Raw genomic sequence first — 24433 nt, 5'->3', positions numbered from 1 at the left:
TGTCCTGCCCCTCCAGGGGGGCACATCTTCCAGGGCTGGCACCACGCTGTGTCCTTTACTGGGTCATGCAGAGTGTTGTGCACTTAGTAGGTGCTCAATAAATGTGTGGGAATCAATGCACAAGGCATACAAATATGAAAACCATGATTCGCACAAAGACGCCTAGTGAGTCACCACCAGTGGAATTAGCGCACCAACCCATTCATTTCTGAGTTGTTATTACTGCTGTGTTATCGATACCCCATTCACTGTGTCTAATTCAAGTATATTCTCTTCGGGTACCTATGTCTTCCTGGAAATTCCACAAGGTAGGTAAAATGGGTGTGATCACCCCATAGGTCAGAGAGGAGACAGAGGTAGGATCTGAGTACTGGACCAGTGAGGAAGCTGGACGTGGGGTGGGCCAAGAGTTGGGAGAATATGGTTCTAGACCTGCCCACTGATAGAACAAGTTACTTCACCTCCCCTGACTGAGTATCAGTGTCAGCAATCTGTTAAATGAAGGTAGTTATGCCTTAACCAACCTGCAAATGACTCTTTGACCTCTGATTTCCCAACCATGGTAGACACAGAAAAGTGCCACCCAGGTCCCCTTCTGTGGTCGAGGTCAGCTTCAGCTGAGGGCACCGAGCCCACAAGGTCGGGGGATGAGCGAAGCACAGGTATCAAAGGCCAGGTCCTTTTGCCTGATGAGTAGTTCTCGGTCCAGAGCCCCAGGCTTTGGGGCCCGCACCCCAGATCCAGTCCAACGTCCTCCTCTTCCCAAACCTACCTCCTCCCCCTTCCTTCAGAAGTGTGGATCCCCAAAGTCACCCTGCAGCCCAAACTCCACCCCAGCATCTGCATCTAGAAGGCCCGACCGGCAGCACCAACTTGCCCCCCTGCAGACTTTTTAAAAATTGTGGTAAAATACACACAACATTACATTGATCATTTTAACCATTTTTAAGGGTACAGATCAGTGGCGTTCTGTACACTCCCATTGTTGTGCACCCATCACCACCATCCATCCCCCCAACTTTTCTGTCTTCCCCAACTGAAACTCTGCACCCATTCAGCACTAACTCCCCATTCTCCCCTCCCCCAGAAACCACCATTTGACTTTTTGTCTCCACGAATTTGACGGCTCTAGGGGCCTCATATAAGTGGAATCACACAGTATTTGTCCTTTCACGTCTGGCTTACATCACTTAGCGTGATATCTCCAAGGTTCATCCACGTTATAGCATTTGTCAGAATTCCTCCCTCTATGGCTGAATAATATTCCATGGTATGTACAGACCACATTTTGTCCATCCATCCATCCATCCGTCAGCGGACACTCGGGTTGCTTCCGCCTCTGGCTATTAAGAATGGTGCTGTGCATCTTTATTCCCATCCTGCCCCTGGGCTCCTCGTGACCACTTTGTTTTCAAAGTGAGAGAGTGGCACGGACACATATACACACCACCAAATGTAAAATCGATAGCAAGTGGGAAGCAGCCGCATAGCACAGGGAGGTCAGCTCGGTGCTTTGTGACCGCCTAGAGGGGTGGGATAGGGAGGGTGGGAGGGAGGGAGATGCAAGAGGGAAGAGATATGGGGATATATGTATATGTATAGCTGATTCACTTTGTTATAAAGCAGAAACTGACACACCATTGTAAAGCAATTATACTCCAATAAAGATGTTAAAAAAAAAAAGAAAGAATATAATGCATGTAACATACTGGCACACTGTAAAAAAAAAAAAAAGAGAGAGAATAATGCTGTGCAGATATATTTTTATCTCACGCCAGCTTATCTCCATATACAAATGGGCCTTCCTAGCCTCCTTCACGATGACCAAGAGGTAAGAGGAATGGCAGACATGGTCAGAATTTCCCAATCATGGGGTTAAAAAGGCACAATTTCTAGCTCCCCTGGCCTCAAGGATGGTTAGCTGGGCAGTATCCTGGGCAGAAGTGCCGGTGTAGACAAACAGACAAGGCAATATTTGTTTTCCAAGGTGCAAAAACTGCACAAGGTATGGAAGTGAGGAATGACGGAAAAGCACTGGGGCAGCCCAGAAAGCGTTCATGTCCTCTGTCCTTGCTAGGCCATCCTTCCCTGTAACACTGCCTGTGACATTCCCTGCAGAGAAGGAAGTGAGCAAGGGTTCCCCACTCTGCAGTGTGCCTTGCCCAGCAGCCCCTATCCACACAGCCAGGGGGAGCCCCGGGAAGATGACTGTATTAGAAATAATAATCCCTGACCTCAAAGAAAAACATGATTGATTGCATTAATTCAGCAACAGCTTCTGAAAGCCTGACGTGCACCAGGCACAGTGCCAGGCGAATGCCACTTCGCCACTGAGACCACCTTTCCAAAAGCTCAGGAACCCGTTAACTGGGTCTCCGTATATAACAGGGGCAGAATAATGCAACCAAGCACAGGAAAACTGCCCTGATGTGCTGTGCTCTTTGGGAGGAGACTCTGTCCCCGCTCTAAAGACCCGGCCCCTTGACCCTTAGGGCAACTCCCAATTCTTCTGCTGCATCCATTCATCCATCCAGGCATCCCATAGCTGTCTTTTCATCTGCCAGGCACCATGTCGGGGAAGCAAAGGTCAAGAGTGCCCCCCAAGCGGATAAGAGGAGCCCCCATCCACATACACGCATTGTGAGAAATATTGCTGGGGAGGAATATGTGCCCTTCATCGCAAAACAAAAAGACAGCCTCTGACCCAACTCTGCTAAAAATGTAAGCACACTGTCCTCTGCCCACATGGTCAGCAGTCAGCGGGTTTGGGAACAGCATCTCTGGCAGCTTTCTCTGTCAGAGACCTTGGGCTGATCAACATTATTCAACCACCAACAGAGCAGCGGGCCAGCCCCCTACCTTCAGAGACCGCGCCCCTCTCCACTGCGTCCTTAATACCCACCTCAGCACCAAGTGGCCCCTGACGAAGCTTCAGGGACCAGCCATTCAAATAGGGACTTGGATGCCGGTTGTCACCTCAGGAAGGAAGGAAAAACCCAAACTGAAGGCACGTGAGCTTCCCCTCTGTGCCAGAAACCCTGCTGCCTGTCACAAGCCAGACATGATGTATAGGAATAATAAGGCCCCTTGAATTACCCATTAAGTACTGTCAGCAAATCACATGATTTCTTTTTTAATATTGCACATATCTGGCCCCTGGAAAATGATGATGATGTTATCTCCGCCGGCTGGATAATAAACAGAGCTGCCCCCCCCCGCCCCCATCCCCCCGTCCCCCACCAAGCCAGGGAGACACAGCCCCTCCTCCAAAGTCATCTCAGAGCAACGGCTGGCGAGGAAAGGAAGAAGGAGAGACTCAGCCCGCACTCCCGTTCCTGCATCTTGGGCTTCAAGCCAGCACTCTTCTGGCTGCCTCCGCGGATACAGGAGGGTTCACAAACTTCCCTACCTTGTTCCTCCCTCCAGCCAACTCTCCATGGCTTCCTGGGGAGCACGGCTGCTGTGTCGATGTCACTTGCTCCGAGTAGCCATCCCTGGCTCCCCTGTGTAACTAAACCAGAAACCCTCCACGATTCTCCCTCCAAGCGCCTGCGGTTTCACTCCTAGCATCCCACCTGTTTGCTTGTTCAATGCATCAGTCATGAGACAACATGCCCCGGGAAGGCAGGAACCATGGCTGCCTTGTTCGTAATTCAGCCCCACTACTGGCACACAGTAGGACCTCAGGAACCACATGCTGAGTAACTTAGTAGTAAATGCTCGGTAAACCCTGCGTGACTGAACTGGGCCACATTTCCTAGAGCAATCAGCGCATGGCGAACTTTGGTGTGCATCAGAAATCACGCCACAGGTTTTTTAAACCACAGACCGCTGGGCCCCAGCCCCAGCTTCTGATTCAGTAGGCCTGGGGTGGGGGGAGGGGGGACCTGTGGATTTGCATTTCCAACCAGCTGCGAGCTGATGGCAACGCTGCTGGTCCAGGGACCCCACTTCGAGAATCACATCCTGAGAGAATCGCCCATAAACGCAGATACCCGTTTCCTGCCCTTCTGCCTTCTCATCAAATTTACTGGAGCTGTCCACATGAGTACAAGTGACCAGGACAGAAAACAGAGCTCTCTGGATCCAATCTGTCCTACGTAAATAAAATTCTTCTCATCCCTAAGAGTGGGAAGGTAAACTGAGGCCAATGGATGCAAAGTGAGGGGGACTGTTCAGCAAGTTGGCACAAACAACACAGAACCCCGCACACCAGATACACAGCTTCCTGTTCCAATCACTGGGCTGCACTTTTCTGACACCAACTGTAGAAATGAGTTGGCTTCCAAGTGGCTTATTAGAGAACAAATTATTCCCTGTTTTGCTACTCTTTCCATTTGAGTTAATCTGCAAGTCTAAAGTCCAAGCAGGTGCCAGAGTTATTCCTGCAACTGGCACCAAACTGCATTCAGAAAGCACAATTAGCACTTCGTTAATGTGCCTCAGAATGGGATAATCTACATATTACCCAAAGGCCGCCTCAGTCCCCACTGCACTTCACCTTAATGTGCCGAAGTGCAGGTTGCCCTGCTCACAGGCCTTTACAAATCCAGCATTTGCCAGGCAGCTGTCCCGAGCTTTTCATTTGAACAGAGCAGGGAGGACCCCCTGGTGACAGCAGTTAAGAATCCCATTCTCTAGTAGGTCTGTGTCTTTATTCCCGTCTTGCCACTAGGTTCTTCATGACTTTTTTTTTTTCCTTAGATTCCATATATATGTGTTAGCATACTGTATTTGTTTTTCTCTTTCTGACTTACTAGAGAATGGAATTGAGGATATGGGGAGGGGGAGGGGTAAGATGTGACAGGGTGAGAGACTGGCATGGACATATATACACTACCAAATGTAAAATAGATAGCTAGTGGGAAGCAGCCGCATAGCACAGGGAGATCAGCTTGGTGCTTTGTGACCACCTAGAGAGGTGGGATAGGGAGGGTGCGAGGGAGGGAGACGCAAGAGGGAAGAGATATGGGAACGTATGTATATGTATAACTGATTCACTTTGTTATAAAGCAGAAACTAACACACCACTGTAAAGCAATTATACTCCAATAAAGATGTTAAAAAAACAAACAAACATCAAAAACAAAAACAAAAAAAAGAATCCCAGATGCAGCGTCTCTTCTTTCTTCCTATTCTTTTTCTTCCTGAACTATTCAGGCCACAAACCACCCGGGGAGGGGGGGCGGGGGGGGGCGTCCTAGAAAAGTGGGCACCTGTGCCACAGCACTGGGGAGACACAGTGGTCCAGAGCCAAGTGTTGGAGCCCAAGTGTGGAGAGGAGGACCCAACCAAGGAACAGCTCAGCTCAGGGTCTGAAGCCTGAGCTCTGTGAGAGGTTCCTGCATGGGATGAGGGCCACAGGGGGAGCCTGGTGTGGGATGCTGGAGCTCCAGAGGGTAAGGAGGGAGTCCCAGGAGGGGGCAGCCAGGCGAGGGGTATGGGTACCTAAGAGGATTGGGAGGGTCTTCCTCACCAGGTTAGGGGGACAGCCTGGGACAGGCTGGGAGGCCAGGAAGGATAAGGAGGGCATCTGTGCCAGGAAGGGGTGATGGTGTCAATGGAAGATTACATAAGGGGAGATTGATCAAATAAGAAAGATAAACAGGAGCCAGATTTCCCACTGTTAGAGAAGGAAGCTACAAGCATAAAAAGGATGAAAACTAATGTGAATCCTGAGGTGTTAGATTGGAATTAGGGGTATCTATGTGAACTGATGGTTTTTAATATTTAGTTAGAGAAACATATAAATACACATGCCATTTTATGTGTAGACATACATGCACATTATTTCTCCACTCTGTCCACCAAGAGGGTCTGGGAGCCACCCCAGTACCAATGAGCACACCTAGCCCTTAGATCTTGGTTTCTAAATATCATTCTCCACTGAAAGGAATCAGGGCTCCCTGAAAAATGGGCTCATTCCAGACAGGGGCAGGGAAAGTACAATACGAATTTGGAATATCTTACTTTACCGGAAGTAAGGAAGCACTCAAAGAATGATGGGGACTTGTGAAAAGGACACTAAAGCTAGCTTGAAGGGATTCCCACCGGGCAACTCTGAGACAATTTCAACATCAAAAGACATAATAATAATAAGGTACAATCCATTGAATAAAATATGAAACACAAGTTCATCCTGATATAGATAAATGAATAAATTGAAGTTTGATAAGGAATGGGATATTTACCTAATCTCAACGCATCTCCACACATGGTTACTTACAAAGAGGAAAAGAGTAACTTTGCCATGGAGAAGGCTGGTGACACCACCTTAAACAAAAGTAATCAAAGTCCATATCACCAAGTCTGGGACAAATCAGAATCTTGGGATGACTGATAAGGTGCAATGAGAAGGGCACAGCCTCACTTCTATGAAACTCCTGCCAAAGATGCATAGTCTGAATCTAATCACGAGGAAACATCAGACAAACCCAGTGTAAGGGACATTAATCAAAAGAGTTGGCCTGGAGTCTTCGAAAGTGTCAATGTCCGGAAAGTTAAGAAAGGACCGGGAACCTGTTCCAGAGTGAAGGAGATTAGGGAGACACGACAACGAAACGCAGTGTGTGACCCCCCCACTGGATCCTTTTACTCCAAAGATCATCACTGCGGCAGCTGGCCAAACTTCACTGGGGTCTGAGGATTAAGTGTTAGTAATGAATCAGGTCACTTCCTGCCTTCGATGACTGTTTATGGTCACGTAAGAGCATGTCCTTGTTTGTAGAATATATAAACTAAAGTATTCATGGGTGATGGGCCTCATGTCAGCAACATACTCTGAAATAGTTGAGGAAGAAGCAAGTTTTTTGCACTGTACTTGCAGCCTTTCGGTATAATTGAAGATTGTTTCCAATAAACCATTCAAGAAACTACAGCAAGGATGACAGCAGAAGACTTGAGTCTCCTTCAGCCAGCATTGTCTGGCCGTGCTCTCAATGAGCTCAGTCGGCTTAAAGACACTGCATGAGTCAGCCTCACGCCACCGGGGTGAGGTCATCACAGTCGTGCCTGCCATTTTAAACATCCTGAGTGGAAGAGTGGCTTGAGGGGAGATCGGTGGACGCTGTGCCCTCCGGGAGCCCTGCACTGATTCTGGGAAGGATCCAGGCCACTCAAATTGGGAAGACGGAAGTCTATCGCTGATGGGAACGCTGGGTCTTTGGGGAGGGGAGCAGTGTCCTGGCTTCCGATCCCAGGTCTGGTCCTCATGGGTGCTACTCTCTAGGGCTCTACCCTCAGAGGCTTTGCCTCCTCCTCCTTCTCATGCGGAAGGCTGGCTGGGCAGGAATGTCTATGCCAAAGCCTATCCTGGAAAGCAGATGTGGTCCTCTCAGGGGTCTGACCTGCTTGCCAAGGATGAGAAACCTCCTTCAGTGCAGACTGGCGTTCACACCTGTGCTCCACAGTGCAGACACAGCAAAGACTAACTAACTGATTCACCCCTAGAGCAGGGTGACCAGGTGGTGAGGGGTCTGACAACCACATCGGGAGAAGAGAAGACCCAGCAGAGATGGGACATCCATCTTTAAACGTTTGAGGAGGTGGCCCATGGGGGTGACTGGATTTATGTCACGTAGCTCCAGCTTAACACCTAGAACCAATGGTGGACGATGAAAGGCAGTGGAGTTCAGCTCCACATAAGGAAGGGACTTTCTAACACTGGATCTAGCCAACGCGGGCCAGGGCCCCTGGGTGGGCTGGGATCCTGGAAGTGGGCAAGCAGACACTGAAAGGCCATCTGGGAGGGGCGCTGCAGCAGTGACCTCGTCAATGTTAGGATGATTCCAGGGAAGACCAGATCACCCTGTATGGCTCTGACTAGGAAAAGAAGCCAGAGCTTTAGTGAGGAGAGCGAAGACAGCATTCCTGGGCTTTGCTTAGGCCAGTAGGACAGTCCCACCAAGCCAGAGCTTGGTGTCTCTGTCTCCCCGGCAGCTCACCTTCTGCCACCCGGCCCCAACTTTTCCAGCATCTAAGGTGAGTAGACGCAACGCAAATCCTGAGGAAGGACCAGGACCTCATGGCTCCCCAACACATTGTGTCCGGGACTCCGCGGCCTCCCACACGTGCGGCTTCTCCGCCACCACCACGGAGGCTGCCCACCCCGAGTCCAGCTTGGACCGCAGTCCCACCTGTTCCCAAAGACCTCTGGCCCCTCCCGAAGGCAAGACGGCTGGCCTGCCTGGTGAGTCTCCTCCTTCCATCACCTGTTTCTCTTCCTTCGACCCTTGAGTCACTGTCCCTACACCACACAGGTGAACAAGCCTCAGGCTCCAGGTTACAAATCCTAAGCGGAACAGGAGGGCTGTGCTCTTCCTCCCGCTTTACCAAGAGCTGGTGAAGAAGAGGAAAGGTCATCGGAGCCCCCGGAAAGAAAGAGTAGGGTGCTGCAAGATTCATCATTATGCCAGTTCAGCTGGAGACAAAGGATAGGTCAGCGCGGACAGTTTCCCACGGGCAAGGCCATCATCCACTGACGAGTCCAGCAGATACACATATACTGTACGGTTTCACATTTGCGTTCATTGCTCTGGTTGGATTTATTAAAAGAAAGAGACAGTGATTTTTAAAAAGGCAGAGAGGGCTTCCCTGGTGGCGCAGTGGTTGAGAATCTGCCTGCCAATGCAGGAGACACGGGTTCCAGCCCTGGTCTGGGAAGATCCCGCGAGCTGCGGAGCAACTGGGCCCGTGAGCCACAACTACTGAGCCTGCGCGTCTGGAGCCTGTGCTCCGCAACAAGAGAGGCCGCGATAGTGAGAGGCCCGCGCGCCGCGATGAAGAGTGGCCCCCGCTTGCCGCAACTAGAGAAAGCCCTCGCACAGAAACGAAGACCTAACACAGCCAAAAATAAATATAAAAATAAATAAATAAAAAGGCAGAGAAAGGGGATTTACAATAGCACACAGGGATACTGTGTTGTTGCACTGGACGCATTATCCCCCAGGGGCCTGAATAAAGAATTAGAGCAGTGAGATCTTATTTGATGTTTCCATACGCCTGTTGAATTTTCAGCTTGGATCCAATACCAAGCAGACCCAGTAGACAGCCCCTCCCTTCTCAGCACTGCCACGACAAGTTTTAAGGGAGACCAGTTCAAGTTTATTAGACACTTTTATTATTCAACTTATACCCCACCCAGATCCATGGGCACAAATCACTTTTACATAACCCATGTATTCACGCACATATAGTTAGCAACTTTGTGTCTCGGAGTTTAGCAGCAAACTCAAAGTTGAAAGCAACCGACAGCCAGACTTTTATTTTTTTTATTTTCACGGTACTGCTGATAACCTCTCTCCACAGGCTAAACTGCCCAGTGAACATGCCATGGGCAAGAATGGACGGTGGGCTGGCACACCCAAGACCTGGCCTCTGCATTGGCTCTACTGCTAACTTACTGGTAGCCTTCAGAAGGCAGAACCTTCTCTGCCTCTGTGATCATACCTGCTCTATGTACTTCATAGAGCAATGGGGAAGAGATCATAAAATCATGAATAGGAAAGTGCTCAGAACAATCGGAAGTGCTTTAAACCTATAAAATTAGGTGTCATGTAGTCAGAATCAGGTTTAAAAAATGGGATCTGAACACAGGGCTGTGAAGCATACAGAGGTCTGAGTCAAGCTCTGGTCCCACCCCTCATTTCACAGGGAAGAAAGTGGGCACCATGGGGGTCACAGCTACTCGCAGGACAATGGCAAGACCAGTCAGGTTTGGATGAGACAGTTAAGGTGCATCCCATACTTGAATGCCCACCCAAGGTCACCTAGCCTCTGCTTGATTATCTGCATTGACGAGGAGCTCACTTGCTCAAAGGCAGCGCCTTCCACCTTTGAAAGGCTTAGGAGACTTTTCAGAAGCACGAGGAAGGAGAAGCAATTTCTGTGGCCTTTTCTCTACCAATCATTTGGCCCAAGAGATACTAAAGATGCCCCATAGACAGCTTCTGCTCCCTTTTCTATACAATACCTGGTCAGTGGGGTTGTTCCCTATGATACTTTCCTCCTTCAGTCTGTGCATCCCTGCATCACTGGCTCCTTTGTTCACTCCTCACATCAGTCTCTTTGCCATCCTGGTTACCCTGCAATCAACATGCTCTAATTTGTCCAGCACTAGCTCCCAGCTCATCTCTTTGGCGTGGCCACCTTGTCCTTGGCAGCTGACAGTCTGAATATCCAGGACCTCTTCAGTCACCTTCTGTCAGAGCAGCTACTGTCAGCAGCTCCTGAAACTAACAGGAAGCTGGGGGATCAGGTCTGGACAAGCAGAACTCCACGTGCTCCCAATCCGCTGTTGTGACCTGGCACAAAAACTAAGGCCTTGAAACAACCCAAAGAGGCGGACACAGAGCCTGCGGCTTGGCTAGGCGCTGGTCAGGGGCCAGTACTCCGGCAAGGAAGCACCCTGCACTATAGAAGACGGCAAGAGAGACCGTTGCCATGGTGACTGTCGGGCAGCCTAGACTGCTGCAGCCTGTGAGGAAAAGGCACTAGGAAGGATCGTAGTGAGATGCAGAAATTCACCCACAACCACTACCCAACCCACCAGGGGCGTTACCCACTCAAGCTGCGCCTGGGCTGTTTCCCTTGTGGTCCACGAGGAGGAGGGGGCAGGGCTGACATTAATCATCCTATAGGAGAAGAGGAGGTCTTCAGGGGTGTGTGTGTGATACGTGTCTGTGTGTGTAATGTGTGTGATTGTGTAGTATCTGTGGTGTGTGTCTTTGGGGGGGTGTTCTGTGTGTGTGATATGTGTATAGTTGTGTGATGTGTGTGGCTGTGTGTGATGTGTATGTCTGTGAGTGTCTCTATATGATCGCGATGTGTGTCTGTGATGTGTCTGTGTGATGTGTGTCTGTGTAGTGTGTATCACATGTGTGTAATATCTGTGATGTGTGTGTCTGTGTGGGGAGGATGTTCTCTGTGTGTAATACGTGATGTGTGTGATGTGTGCGATGTGTGATGTGTGTGATGTGTGATGTGTGTGATGTATATGATGTACGTGTGATGTGTGTCTGTGTGATGTGTGTGTACGTGATGTGTGTTTGTGTGTGATGTGTGTCTTGTGTATGATCGTGATGTGTGTGTCTGTGAAGTGTGATGTGTGTTGTGTCTGTGCCTGTGTGTGATGTGTGTATATGTGTGTGATGCGTGTCTGTATGTGTTGTGTGTGTCTGTGTGTGATGTCTTGCATCTGTGTGCTGTATTGTGTATGATGTGTGTGAAGTGTGTCTGTGTGGGTGATGATGCGTTGAGCTGACCACGCATCAGTGCCTTCTTGGGCAAAGCCTCTTTCTTTTCAGGCCCAAAAGCACAGGAACCCTCTTGGAGCAGCTGGAGGGAGGTGACTTGAGGCTGAGCGAGTCACCCCTCCCCCGTGCCCCGGGGCAGTGTGCCTGCTCCTCTATTAGCATTAATTACATCCTGCTCTAATCACTTGTTTACAGGCTGCCTCCCCCACTGGAGGAGCTCGAGCCCAGGGGCTGAGTCTTCTTTCTCTGCCCGAGTGCCAGCACTACTTTGTGTCCTCGGCACAAGGCAGACATCCAGTGAGTGTCGCCTGACTGAACGACTCTGACAAGGACAAGATCAGAGTATCTGGACTTCATACAGCAGCGTGCAAGATCAAGCTCATTCCAGCAGCAGCAGTGGGGCTCTCGTTCCGCTGGGCACGGCGCTGTGATGGAGCCTCCTCGGCACGGAGTTCACGCGGAGCGAGAGGGACACTCAGACTGTGGCCCTCCTTCTCCTGTGGCAGGGACACGGCCCCGGAGGCAGGCCTGCTGTGCTGGCCAGTGGCAGCGCTGGGAGAGGTGCCCGGAAGACCTCCCCAAGCGGGCATCCATTCTGCAGGTTACCAAGGAAGGACTGGTCTTGTTTCACATTTATTTAGTTGCTTTTAATTTACATCCAGCCCACCCGCTCTTTCTGGCGTACAGGTTTACGCGTTTTGGACAAAGGCGTAGAATCGTGTAACCACAATGAAGATACAGAACCAATCCCTCACTGATCTGTTTCGTTTTCTTAAGTAACCACCCATATTTTTTCTGGCCCCGTTTTTATTTCATATCCCCTTTTAGTGGAGACGTGTTAACTGAAAACTGAGTCAGTTCCTTCCAGTAGCCTAGTCAGATCTGCCCCTCCTCTGAGCCCTATTTGACATTTCAAAGCAAAAGAGGGCAGCACAGGAAAAAGTAAGGTGGGATGTACACCAACTCATCCTGAGAAAGAAGTATTTTCCTCAAGAATATCCCCCTTGAATCGGAAGGACACACAAGCCAGAGAAGGAACTCTGTGAGGACAGACTTTGCCATACACCACTGGTACACTCCTGAAAATTAGGATTATACCTAATCCCAATTGGATCAAACAACCTATCAATCTTTGTCTCTGCTGGTCACCAATCCTTGGCTCCATTTCCGTCACCTTCCCACCTATCCATGCATACCCTTGGAGTTTCAGGGAAGCAGAAAATGGATAAAAATCACTTGCAGATAAACTTAAATGTCACTGGAGATTGCTATTATTTAGAAGGAAACTTTAAGAATATTTTTAAAGGAATAAATATTATCCTAGGAGAATGAGCACATGAGAGCATTTTTTAAAACCATAAAAGGTTGGAATTTGTCCGTTCACATTACGTTGCTCTTTGAAGCGGTTCTGCAGGATGCGGCTGACTCCTTTCAAGTTTGCTGTTATTACTCTGAACGCTGTTGGAACTTTGCCTCTGAAACTGCCTTCAGAGTCAGTATATGAAGCATTCAAGAAAACCAGCTTCATTTTTCATGTCACATATGTTTTTGTCAAGTATATTTCCTCCTCCTTGATCCTTGAGAGCTAGTCTCCATTGATTTTCATTAACCTAATGTCCAACCTTGAGGTTGGGAATAGAGTAGTCAAGCATCATTAATTTGGAATCCACCATTTTGGAATAAGAAATAATTCAGACAGTAAACTTCAGCCATCCAATTGCTCTCTTCGAAGGAAGGAAACTAATCATATATGTAAATCAGAAGGAAACCATTTAAAGCTACTTAAAAGAATAAACTTCGCAAGCATTCTCAAGCACACCTTAGATTAAATCACCCTTTACCCAATGTATTTGTAGGCTCATTATAAATTGTCTTTATTAACCAGACATCCCTCCATGGACTTGTAGAGACAGTATTTTTTTGACATACTTCCTGTTACTGTCAGCGCTGGGGTACAGGAAAGCTGCATGTCTTTAAAATGATCTCATAATTCAGACTTTTTTGTGGCACTCCAGCAAATTCAGACCAACCTTCCTCGCATTAGTCTGAATTAATGAGGTTTGATTGTACTGGATTGAACCATATGAAATCAGCAATATTCAACCATTTTTGACCTTTAAAAATGGTGATTTTATATGGTTCAATCCAACATATTTCTTTTCTGGGACTCCTTTCCAAGGAACCAAAAGCATTCCCCATTTCCACGCTTTCTTTGTATATTTTAAAGATACAAGTAGGAGAGTGGGATTGAACACCCAGCCCCTAACCTCCTGCCCCTCAGTTCACAAGTACAGAAACTGGGACAGTAATAGAAGAAAATCACTCAAACCACAACTGCTGCAAAATGGGACGAAAAAAGTACTAAAACAAAAATAAACAACGTCAGAGAACTATCACCGCTGCTTTCCCATCACCCAAACTCTCGCCCTCTCCTTCAGACCAATCTTCCAATCTGGAAATCACTTCGGGGACAAAATATACCTTGCCTACCGGTTAAGTGTAATCCATTAGAGCCCAAGAGATTCTGACTGTGTGAAGAAAATCTCCAATATCAGACTCCTGATGAGAGGGGAGCAAATTAAAGTTTAATAGGATGGAACCTCAGGAAATGGACAAATGTAAATTAGGATACAGAAACAGAAATTATTCTCACTTTTACAAGGCTCCTCATTAACTTATTTGATAGCATTCTGAGAATTTGTTTAAGAAATGCAGGGATGTGCAAACTCAGAAGAGTGTAAGATTGACTCTCTGCTTCCGGGCAAGGAAATGGATTTGCACTGCAGAAAGAAAAGGGTTTCTGATGAGTATTAAGAACTTCCTGGGGCTTCCCTGGTGGCGCAGTGGTTGAGAATCTGCCTGCCAATGCAGGGGGCACAGGTTCAAGCCCTGGTCTGGGAAGATCCCACATGCCGTGGAGCAACTAAGCCCATGTGCCACAACTACTGAGCCTGCGCATCTGGAGCCTGTGCTCCGCAACAAGAGAGGCTGCAATAGTGAGAGGCCCGCGCACCGCAATGAAGAGTGGCCCCCGCTCTCCGCAACTAGAGAAAGCCCTCGCACAGAAACGAAGACCCAACACAGCCAAAAATAAATAAATTAATTAATTAATTTAAAAAAAAGTAACAAATGTTCAAGTACAATTGGTGTCTTAAAAAAAAAAAAAAAAAAGAACTTCCTGGATTGTGAAGGCCAGGAGAAGCTGAGGAAGGGGAGGGCGGCAGACTGTGAAATGTCTTTGTCTGGGGGTATTATAGTGGAGGAGCCCCACTTTTCAAGACTGGGGTTGACTCCGTCTTCATTTGACATGTTTCATCTTCTGCCAGAGCAGACTGGTCCCCCTTGGCCACAGGGTGCCTCTTGAAGGCTCTGTGACCACTGGGGCAAGCATCAGACGATGGTTTCCTCTGAGGGCTCGGGGGCTCATCCAGCCCTCAGGGGAGCTCCTCCAAGACTATCATTCTCCAGCAAAGACCCTATTTGTAGGAGCCATATGAGGCTTGCTGCCACCAAAGCATCAAATTCCTGAAACAGAGAGGGAGAAACAGCTACCTGAGGGAGCATCTCCTCTGCACTGAGGGGAGGAGGAGGGGAGCAATTTATGTTTAGCTTATTTTTATTTTTAATTTTTTGTTTTTAAAAAAGATGTAGTGGGCTTCCCTGGTGGCGCAGTGGTTGAGAATCTGCCTGCCAATGCAGGAGACACGGGTTCGAGCCCTGGTCTGGGAAGATCCCACATGCCGCGGAGCAACTAGGCCCGTGAGCCACAATTACTGAGCCTGCGCGTCTGGAGCCTGTGCTGCGCAACAAGAGAGGCCGCGATAGTGAGACGCCCGCGCACCGCGATGAAGAGTGGCCCCCGCTTGCCGCAACTAGAGAAAGCCCTCGCACAGAAATGAAGACCCAACACAGCCAATAATTAATAAATAAATAAATAAATAAATAAATAAATAAATAAATAATAAATAAATAAATAAATAAATAAATAAATAAATATGTAGTGACTGCATCTATTCCTTCATTTAACAGGTTCAACTGGTGTTATTGAGACTCCACAATGTCATCAAGAGCATTGTTTCTTTCCTGCCCTCCCACAGTGTCACCTTCATCCAAAGGTCAATCCTAATTAAAGTCTCAATAGCTCCCAACACTTCTGCAGCTACACATCCAGACAGAAGTTGGGTCTCTTCAAGAAACACTGCGAAGGCTAAGAACATTTTTCCTGGTGTGTTTAGCTTATTTTTAACCAAGTGACATACAGGCATGGAGGAGGAGAATTCGAGCTGGGTTTGAAGCTACAACCTTTCCCGGGGGAGCTGCTACAAGAGGCGCTCTCCATGGACCAGCTTGGTCTCATATGCCCCATGTTACACGAAGGGAGCACTTCCCACTCCTGTAAAGCCAAGCAGAACTCCCACTTTAGTCTCCCTCTCCCACTGACTTGGGCACAGAGTGGTAGTTTACGGCAACAGAATTAATGTGGCTCTAAAGGTAAATTGAAAGCGCCAAGAGGAGCAAATTTTCACATGAAAATGCAAATTGTTCCTTATCTGGGCTGTTCCACAGACGCTATGATTCATCATTGACTGTTCAACTGTATTTCCAAGTAAGATCTCAGTGAGAAGGATAGAAAGGCAGAGCCCGAGCCTAGGGAGATTTATAGCTCCTTTTACCCAGATGTAAAGCACACGGCATTGCAAGGGAATATTAAACCTATAAAATCTCCATCTATCTTGTAGTCCTTATTTGAGGAGGGCCAAAGGACACACAAGCATATACTTACATCCTCCAAAATTTCCCCTCTCCAGACATGCACACTCCTTTACTTTCATGCAATTCACCTTTACTTTCCCTTCTTACATGAAGGCAAACTCATCCATCCACCCATCCATCCATCCATCCATCCATCCATCAAGGCTTTACTGCCAGCCACATATACAGTTTCTGATTAAGAAAAGGAATCCAAGTGGGTTTTCCCATGTCCCCTTGTGCCAGCATTCGTAAAGGACGTTTATTAAAGAGGAAACACCAAACTTGAGAACTGGACCAGGGCTCAGTGTGTGACCCAAAAGCAATCGTCTAAAAGCTGCAACTCAAGGAAAGCCGTCCCTTAAGACGGGTCAGGAGGGAACGCTTACATAGCACTCTTGATGTGCCAGCCCGGCTCTGAGTGCTTTATGAATATTAATTAATTTACTGAGCCCCGTAGATGAGTGTGCCCTGAGTGAAAGCCACTGGCACATCACACTCTACTTCTGGAAACTACCATGGAGAAAAATCACTTAAGCTCAGGGTGTTCGCTCCCTGAGGGGCCACACTCTGGGTCCCGTGTGGAGCCTCTGCACGTCCTATTGTGGGAAAAACTAGGATCTGGGTGACTGGGCTGCCGAATGGGTGGTCTTCCCGGCCTCCCCAGGCGCCCAGATTTCCTCGTGATTCTCTGTGTGTCTCTTCCTTGTAATCTGAGAAGTCTGACCAGTAAACAACCATGCAAAATGTTATTCCAAAAAAACAAAAACAGAAACGAAAACAAAACAAAACGTTAGGGCTTCCCTGATGGCGCAGTGGTTAAGAATCCGCCTGCCAATGCAGGAGACACGGGTTCGAGCCCTGGTCCGGGAAGATCCCACGTGCCGCGGAGCAACTAAGCCCGTGCGCCACAACTACCGAGCCTGCACTCTAGAGCCCACGAGCCACAACTACTGAGCCCACGCGCCACAACTACTGAAGCCTGTGCGCCTAGAGCGCGTGCTCCGCAACAAAAGAAGCCACCGCAATGAGAAGCCTGCGCACCACAACGAAGAGTAGCCCCCGCTCGCCACAACTAGAGAAAGCCTGCGCGCAGCAAGGAAGACCCGACGCAGCCAATACATACATACATATATACATAAATAAATAAAATTTAAAAAAAAAAAAAAAAAAAAAAAAAACGTTATTCCACAGATAACTTCCTGGGTACCAGGGTTTCAGGCAAAGAGTTCCTGTAGGGGAGGGGCGGAAAGGGAGCTAGAGCCAGCGCCAAGCCCTGTTGGTTTTTGAGAGCTGCTCCAACAAGCTAGGAGACTTAGAACAACAAAAATATGTCTCATAGTTCTGGAGAATTCTGAAATCAAGGTGTCGCAGGGCACCTAGTCCCTCTGAAGGCACTAGGGAAGAAGGATCTATTCCAGGCCTCTCTCTAGCTCCTAGCAGTTCCTTGGCTTATAGCAGCATAACTCCGATCATCATATAGCATTCTCCCTGTGTGCATGTCTGCGTCCAAAGTTCCTCTTTTTCTAAGGACACCAGTCATATTGGATTAGGGGCTCACTGTACTCCAGCCTGAGGTCATCTTAACTAATTACATCTGCAACTGCCCTATTTCCAAATAAGGTCACATTCTGAGGTGCTAGGGGTTAGGACAACAACATTAATTCGGGGGCATACAATTCAACCCACAATACTAGCTAAAGGGTTTGAGCTTTACAAGAGAATGTCTTGGGACTGCAGCCTCCAATGATGGGCACCCTGCATTTGAAATTTGGCCTTAAAAATCCTTCTGCCATCCTTCAGCTTTTTGGATGTCTAGAAACATATTGAGGGGCTATGTTAGGGGCCTGCTACCTCAACCACCTGTGAATGTTTCAGCAGGAGAGACAAGATGATCGGCATTCCTACAGCTCAAATGCAGCTGGCAGAGTTGCCTTATGCATTCCACTTCCCACCCCCAGCCCCATCCCTTTGTTACTTGATTTTAAGAAAGGTATGGAATTTCTCCTTGCCTTAAACTCACTGGCTGTCCTCCCAGCATGAAGTTGCACTGAGGATGAGTTTTTTTATTTTTTTGGTTTTTTTGGCCATGCTGTGTGACTTACGGGATCTTAGTTCCCTGACCAGGGATTGAACCTGGGCCCATGGCAGTGAAAGCACCGAATCGTAACCACTGGACCACCAGGGAATTCCTGAGGATGAGTTTTTGACCATCCTTCTCATGCAGAGATATACACTCCTCCCAGATGTTTTACCTCACTACCACCCACAAGGACCACTCCTCAGATACCCGTGTTCTATAGCACAAGAAATTGAGAGCTGGTTAGACCATCTGTGGAAGTCCATCTATACTTCCCTCAACTTTCTAAACCAGGCAGAGTAGGCACCTAATTTTTTTATCAGCTTTAATGAAGTGTAAAATAAAATTTTATATGTGAGAAAATTCACCAAATTTTATATACAACTCAGTGAGTTTTGACAAATATACACAGATTGTAACCACCACAATCACAATATAGAATATTTCTGTCATCATAAAATTCCCTTGTGCATCTTAGTCATCAATCTCCTTCCCCTACCTCTCTGGCAACCACTGATCTGCTTTCTGTCTCCATAGTGCTGCCTTGTACGGAACGTGATATAAATGAAATGATAAAATATGTAGTCTTTTGTGCCTGGCTTTCTTCACTTAGCATAATGTTTTTGAGATTCTTCATGTTTTTGCTCATTCCTTTTCATTGCTGAATAGTATTCCACTGTATGCATTTGCCAAAATTTGTTAATGCTTTTACCTGCCAACAGACATCTGGGTTTTGTCCAACTTGGGGCAATAAGAATAAAGAATGAAGATTTGAGTATAAGTCTTTGTGTTGATATAGTATTCATTTGTCTTGGGTAGATACCTAGGAGTGGGGTTTCTGGAAGGAAGAGTAAAAGTATGTTTAACTTTATAAGAAACTGCTAAACTGCTTTCTAACGTGGCTGTACCATTTTGCATTCTCAGCAGCAAGGTTCATGTTCATCAAAACTTAAAAGTTGTCAGTTCCTTAAGTTTTAGTGATACGGGTAGCTCACTGTGGTATTAATTTGCATTTCCCTAATGACTAATAAAGTTAATCATCTTTTCATGCATTCATTTGCTATTTATCTATCTTCTTTGGTTAAGTGTCTGTTTAAATCTTTTGCCTATTTTCTATCAAGGCATTTGTCCTCTTAATTAAGTTTTAAGGATTCTGATCCATGAGCGTGTTATATATCTCCATTTATTTAAATCTTTAATTTCTTTTGGCAGTGTGTCATAGTTTTCAATGTGAAGGTCTTGCACATATTTTGTTAAATTTTCCATAATTATATTTGTTCTCCATTAATTGTGATGATCCTACAGTTTTTCTTTTTTAGACAACTGATTTTCACATGTTAAGCCAATCTAGTGTTGCTGGGATAACCTCACGTGGTCATGATATAGTTTTTGTATGTTGAAGGATTTGGATTTGTTAAGATTTTGTTAAGGAAATTGTGTCTACGTTCATGTGGAATATAGTTTTCTGTTCTTATGTCTTTGGTTTTGGTATCCGGGTAATGCTTCATAAAATGTGTTGGGAAGTGCTCTCTTCTATTTTCTGGAAGAGTTTGTGTAGACTTGATATTATTTTTCTTTAAATGATTGATAGAATTAATCAGTGAGACCATCTGGGCCTGGAGTTTTCTTTGTTGAAACAGTTTTTTGCTTTGTTTGTGAAAGATTTTAAACTGTGAATAAATTTCCTTAATAAATATTGGGATACTCAGGTTTTTTCTTTTAAGTGAGCTTTGGTAGTTTGTGTCTTTGCAGGAGTTGGTCCGTTTCATCTAAGTTATCAAATTGACTGGTAAGTTGTTTCTTTCTCTTTATTATCCTTTCAGTGTTTGTAATATCTGTAGTAATGCCCCATTTCTCATTCCTGTTATTGGTAATTTGTATCTTTTCTCTTTTCTCCTTGATCGATCAGGCTAGAAGTTTATGAATTTTGTTCATCTTTGTGAAAAAATAGGTTTTGTTTTCATGGATTTTTCTGTGTCATTTTTCTGTTTTCTGTTTCACTGATTTTTGCACTTATCTTCATTATTCCTTCTGCTTACTTTGGGTTTAATTTGCTCTTCTCATTCTAGTTTCTTAAGATGGAAGCTGGGACCTTTTACATGAAATCTATCTGCTTTTCTAATACAAGAAATTAATGCTATAAATTTCTCTGTAATCACTCCTTCGGTTGTATCTCACACATCTTCATTTTCATCTTATTCAAAATATTTTTTAATTCTCCTTGTGATTTCTTACTTGACCCATGGATTACTTAAAAGCACATTATTGATTTCCGAATATTTGAGGATTTTACATACTTTTTGTGGATTTCTAGTTGAATCCTGTTATGGTCAGAAAAGATACTTTGTTATAATTTTAATCCTCTTAAATTTATTGAGACTTGTTTTATGTTTCAGGATATAGTCTGTCTTGGTGAATGTTCCATGTGCACTTGAAAAGAATATGTAGTCTGCTCTTGTTGGGTAGAATGTTTTATAAATATTAATTAGGTCAAGTTTGACCTAATAGCGTTCAGGACTTCTAGATCCTTCCAGAATTTTTGTCTAATTGTTCTATAAATTTTTGAGAAAGGACCACTGAGGTTTCCAACTGTAATTGTGGGGTTTTCTATTTATCCTTTCTATCAGCTTTGCCTCAGATATTTTGAAGCTGTATTTTTAGGTGCCTATGCATTGAGGGTTGTTATGTTTTCTTGATGAGTTGCCTCTTTCATCATTATGTAATCTTCCTCTTCATTGCTGGTAATTTTCCCTACTCTGAAGTCTGATTTGTCTGATATTATATAATAAAACCACTCCAGCTTTCTTTCAATCAATGTTATCATAGCACATCTTTTTCCATCCTTTTACTTTTAACCTACCTTTGTCTTTATATTTAAAGTGGATTTCTTATAGGTGCATATAGTTGAGTTTTGCTTTTATTAATCCAACTGAACAATCCTTTTATTTGGAATGTTTAGACTATTTACATGTTATATATGTAATTATTTGTATTATTGAGTTTAAAACTACCATCCTATTATTTGTTTTCTATTTGTGCCATCTGTTCTCTTTTTCTTGTTTTTTGTCTTTTTTTACTAATCCTATTTTTATGACACCATTGTATCTCCAATACTAGCTATAGTTTTTTGTTTTGTTTTGTCGTTGCTTTGGAGTTTGCTAATTGATCCCAGTCTGCTTTCCAATAACATTATGCCTCCCACATACAGAGTAAGAACTTTACAATAGTATACTTCATTTCTCCCTCCCATCTCTTTTGCTATTGGCATACATTTATTTCAACTAATGCTATAAACCATAAATTACATTTTTTTTTTGCTTAAAACAGTCAATTGTTATGTAACACATTTTAAAATAAGAACAAATTTTATATCTATTGATATATTTATAACTTGCAGAACTCTTCATTCCTCTGTATAGTCTAAATTTTTATCTGTTTTCATATTTCTTCTGCCTGAAGAATTTAATTTTTTTAAAAATTCCATCCTGCTCTAATATATTCTCTCACCTTTTTTTGTCTGAAAACGTCTTCATTTCACCTTCACTGTTAAAAAATATTTTTTTAGGTTAGAGTTCTAGGTTGAGAGTTTACTTTTTTATCATAATTTTAAAATGTTGCTACATTACCTCTGGTTTGCTTGGTTTATGATAAGAAGTCTGCTATCATTTCTACCTTTGTCCCTTTATACGTAAGATGCCTTTTTTCCTTTGGCTGATTTTGTTGTTTCCTGATTATCTCTGGCTTTTACCAATTTGATTATGATGTGCCTTGGTATGATTTTCTTTATATTTCTCCTACTTTGATCTTGTTGAAATTGTTGGATCTATGGGTTCATATTTTTTATTGTACTTTAGAAACTGGCTATTACCTCTTGAAACATCTTTCCTGTCTCACCCTTTCCTTTTTTCCTTCTGTGACACCAGTAGCATACAAGAGGCCACTTAATATTGTATCATAGGTCACCGATGCTCTGTTTATTTTTTTAGTATTTTTTCTCTGTGCTTAATTTTGAATCACTTTTATACTATTTCTTTCAGTCCACTGATCCTTACTTCTACAGTGTCTTAACCACTGTAATTCCATCCAGTATATTTTTTATTTCAGATACTGTTTTTCATCTCTGAAAGTTCCACTTGACCTTCCTTTATATCTCCCATTTCTCTCCTCATGTTCACATTCTCCTATACTTTCTTGAATATATGTATAATTTTTATAATGATGGCTTTAACATCCTTGTCTACTAATTTCATCATTTTTCTCATGTCTTGGTCTGTTTCTCTTAATGGATTTTCTCAATTATTCATCTTATTTCCTTGCTTTTTTATGTCTTATAATTGTGTGTGTGTGTGTGTGTGTGTGTGTGTGTGTGTGTGTGTGTGTTGGATTCTGCTCTCATATATAGTGAAGTTACTTGGAATGTTGGATACTTTTGAGACTTGCTTTAAGCTTTTTTAGAGCAGGTCCACAACAACCATTAGTCTAGTGTTTTGGCTCTACTACTGAAAAAATACCTCTTCTGAGGATTCTACTCAATGCTTCATTTATTAGGAGATCTTCCCACTCTAGCTGGTGGGAACATGAATTATTTCTGCCCCTCTCTGTGCTCTAGCAACTGTTCGGTCTACTGCTTTCTAGTGAGTTCCCCCAGTTGTAGTGAGTTTCCTCTCATGCATGTGCACATCAGTACTCAGCCAAAGATGCAAGGGAACTTCTGCAAACCTTCAGAGCTCTCTCTCTCTCTCTGTGCAATTCCATTCCATCCTCTGTGCTACCCCACCCTGCAAATTCCAGGTACCTTGGCCTCCCCAAACTGATATCTGTCTTCTCAAGCGAACAAGGTCACCAAGCTATGTGTGGTTCTCTCCATCCTCACCTCACACTGCGACCTAGAAACTGCCTCAAGGAGCAAGCTGGGACCATCTTAGGGTTCACCTCTCTTGTTTCCCATCTCTCAGGGATCACCCTCCTGTGTTACCTTCTGTCCAATGTCTGAAAACCATTGTTTCATACATGCTGTTTTGTTTTTTAGCTGTTTAAAGTGAGAACATAAATCTGGTCCCAGTGATTGTATCATGGCTGATGGAAGTCAATACCTATCTTTGAGGAATTTTGAAGGATAGATGTCCACATTTCCTGCACCGATCTATCCTATTGTCCCATTTGACCTCATTATTACCTCTTGTCTCCTGCATATTTTCTCTGGACTCTCTTCGGAACTGCCATATTTTAGACCTACTGGAAAGGACTCAGCACAAGTTCCCAGGGTACTGCCAGAGCTTTACCATCCTCAGGCGTATACTCTCCAGCATGTAGAAAAACAGAAACTCAGCTTTAATACAATGGTCCCTTGATCTCCAGAGCGACTTCGCCTCTGTCTACTTCGACAGCCAGCATGGTGTCCTCTTCCCCAGCCACCTCCTCAAATATTCCCCATAAATCGCCCCAGCCAACCGCAAAGGAACCTTCAGCTACGCCTTGGATCAGCAACCTTACAAAAACCACCAGTGAATCTATTTCCAACCTTTCGGAGGCCGGCTCAATCAAGAAAGGAGAAAGAGAGCTCAAAATTGGAGACCGAGTATTGGAGACGCAGGTTTGATCCCTGGTCCGGGAACTGAGGTCTCACGTGCCGAGGGGCAACCAAGTCCATGCACTCTGGAGCCTGCGTGCCACAACTAGAGAGAAGACTGTGCGCCGCAACTAAGACCCGATGCAGCCAAATAAATAAATAAATAAATATTTTTTTTTTAAAAAAAAGGTGACAGTCGCTCTGTCACCTGTTATTACAGAGACAGGTGAACTTGGTCAGATGACCTGACCCTAATCAGCGAGGGTGCTGAATGGAGTCCTGGGCTGGAAGTTGAAGAAACCAGGTTCTAGTTCCATTCTGTGGCTTAGCAGCTGTATCCATTTGGGCATGTCACTGAGTTCAGTTTTCTCATCTGAACACTGAAGGGTTTGAATCAGACGGTCTTTAAGTATCCTTCTCATTTTAAGGTTATGATCCTAGGATCTATCAACAAAGTAAACCTGACCATGGTCCCTTTCTGTTCCCTTGTCCACATGGATAAGTTATGCAAGAACCAGTCATGCCCTGGTTCTGAACACCACCACCCATCAGTTCTCTATAAGGCAGAAGAGGGTCTTCTGGGTTGGGGGACCCCCAGTGGGACCATCCTGCCTCCATGCTCTCACATGAGTGAATGCAGGACCATTATCTAAATGGGCCCACCCTTTATTTTGTTTACTCAGAAAGACATCCATGTGTCATTCCATTTGCCAGCATCTTCTTTCGCATCAACAGTGTGCCACCATATATAAACACGGGTTCCATATCCCTGCTAAGTCAACC

General features: G+C 45.2%; 1 protein-coding gene across 2 annotated transcripts in view; it reads right to left on the bottom strand.

Annotated features, from left to right (window-relative positions):
- The window catches only part of LOC309632092 (uncharacterized protein), a 259053-nt gene that overhangs the window by 65104 nt on the left and 169516 nt on the right, over positions 1-24433 (bottom strand). The window lies entirely within an intron of this gene.

This window comes from Balaenoptera borealis (assembly GCF_965194805.1).
Source record: "Balaenoptera borealis genome assembly, chromosome: 7".
Taxonomy (NCBI): Eukaryota; Metazoa; Chordata; class Mammalia; order Artiodactyla; family Balaenopteridae; genus Balaenoptera; species Balaenoptera borealis.
This window is presented reverse-complemented; position numbering and strand designations above follow the sequence as displayed.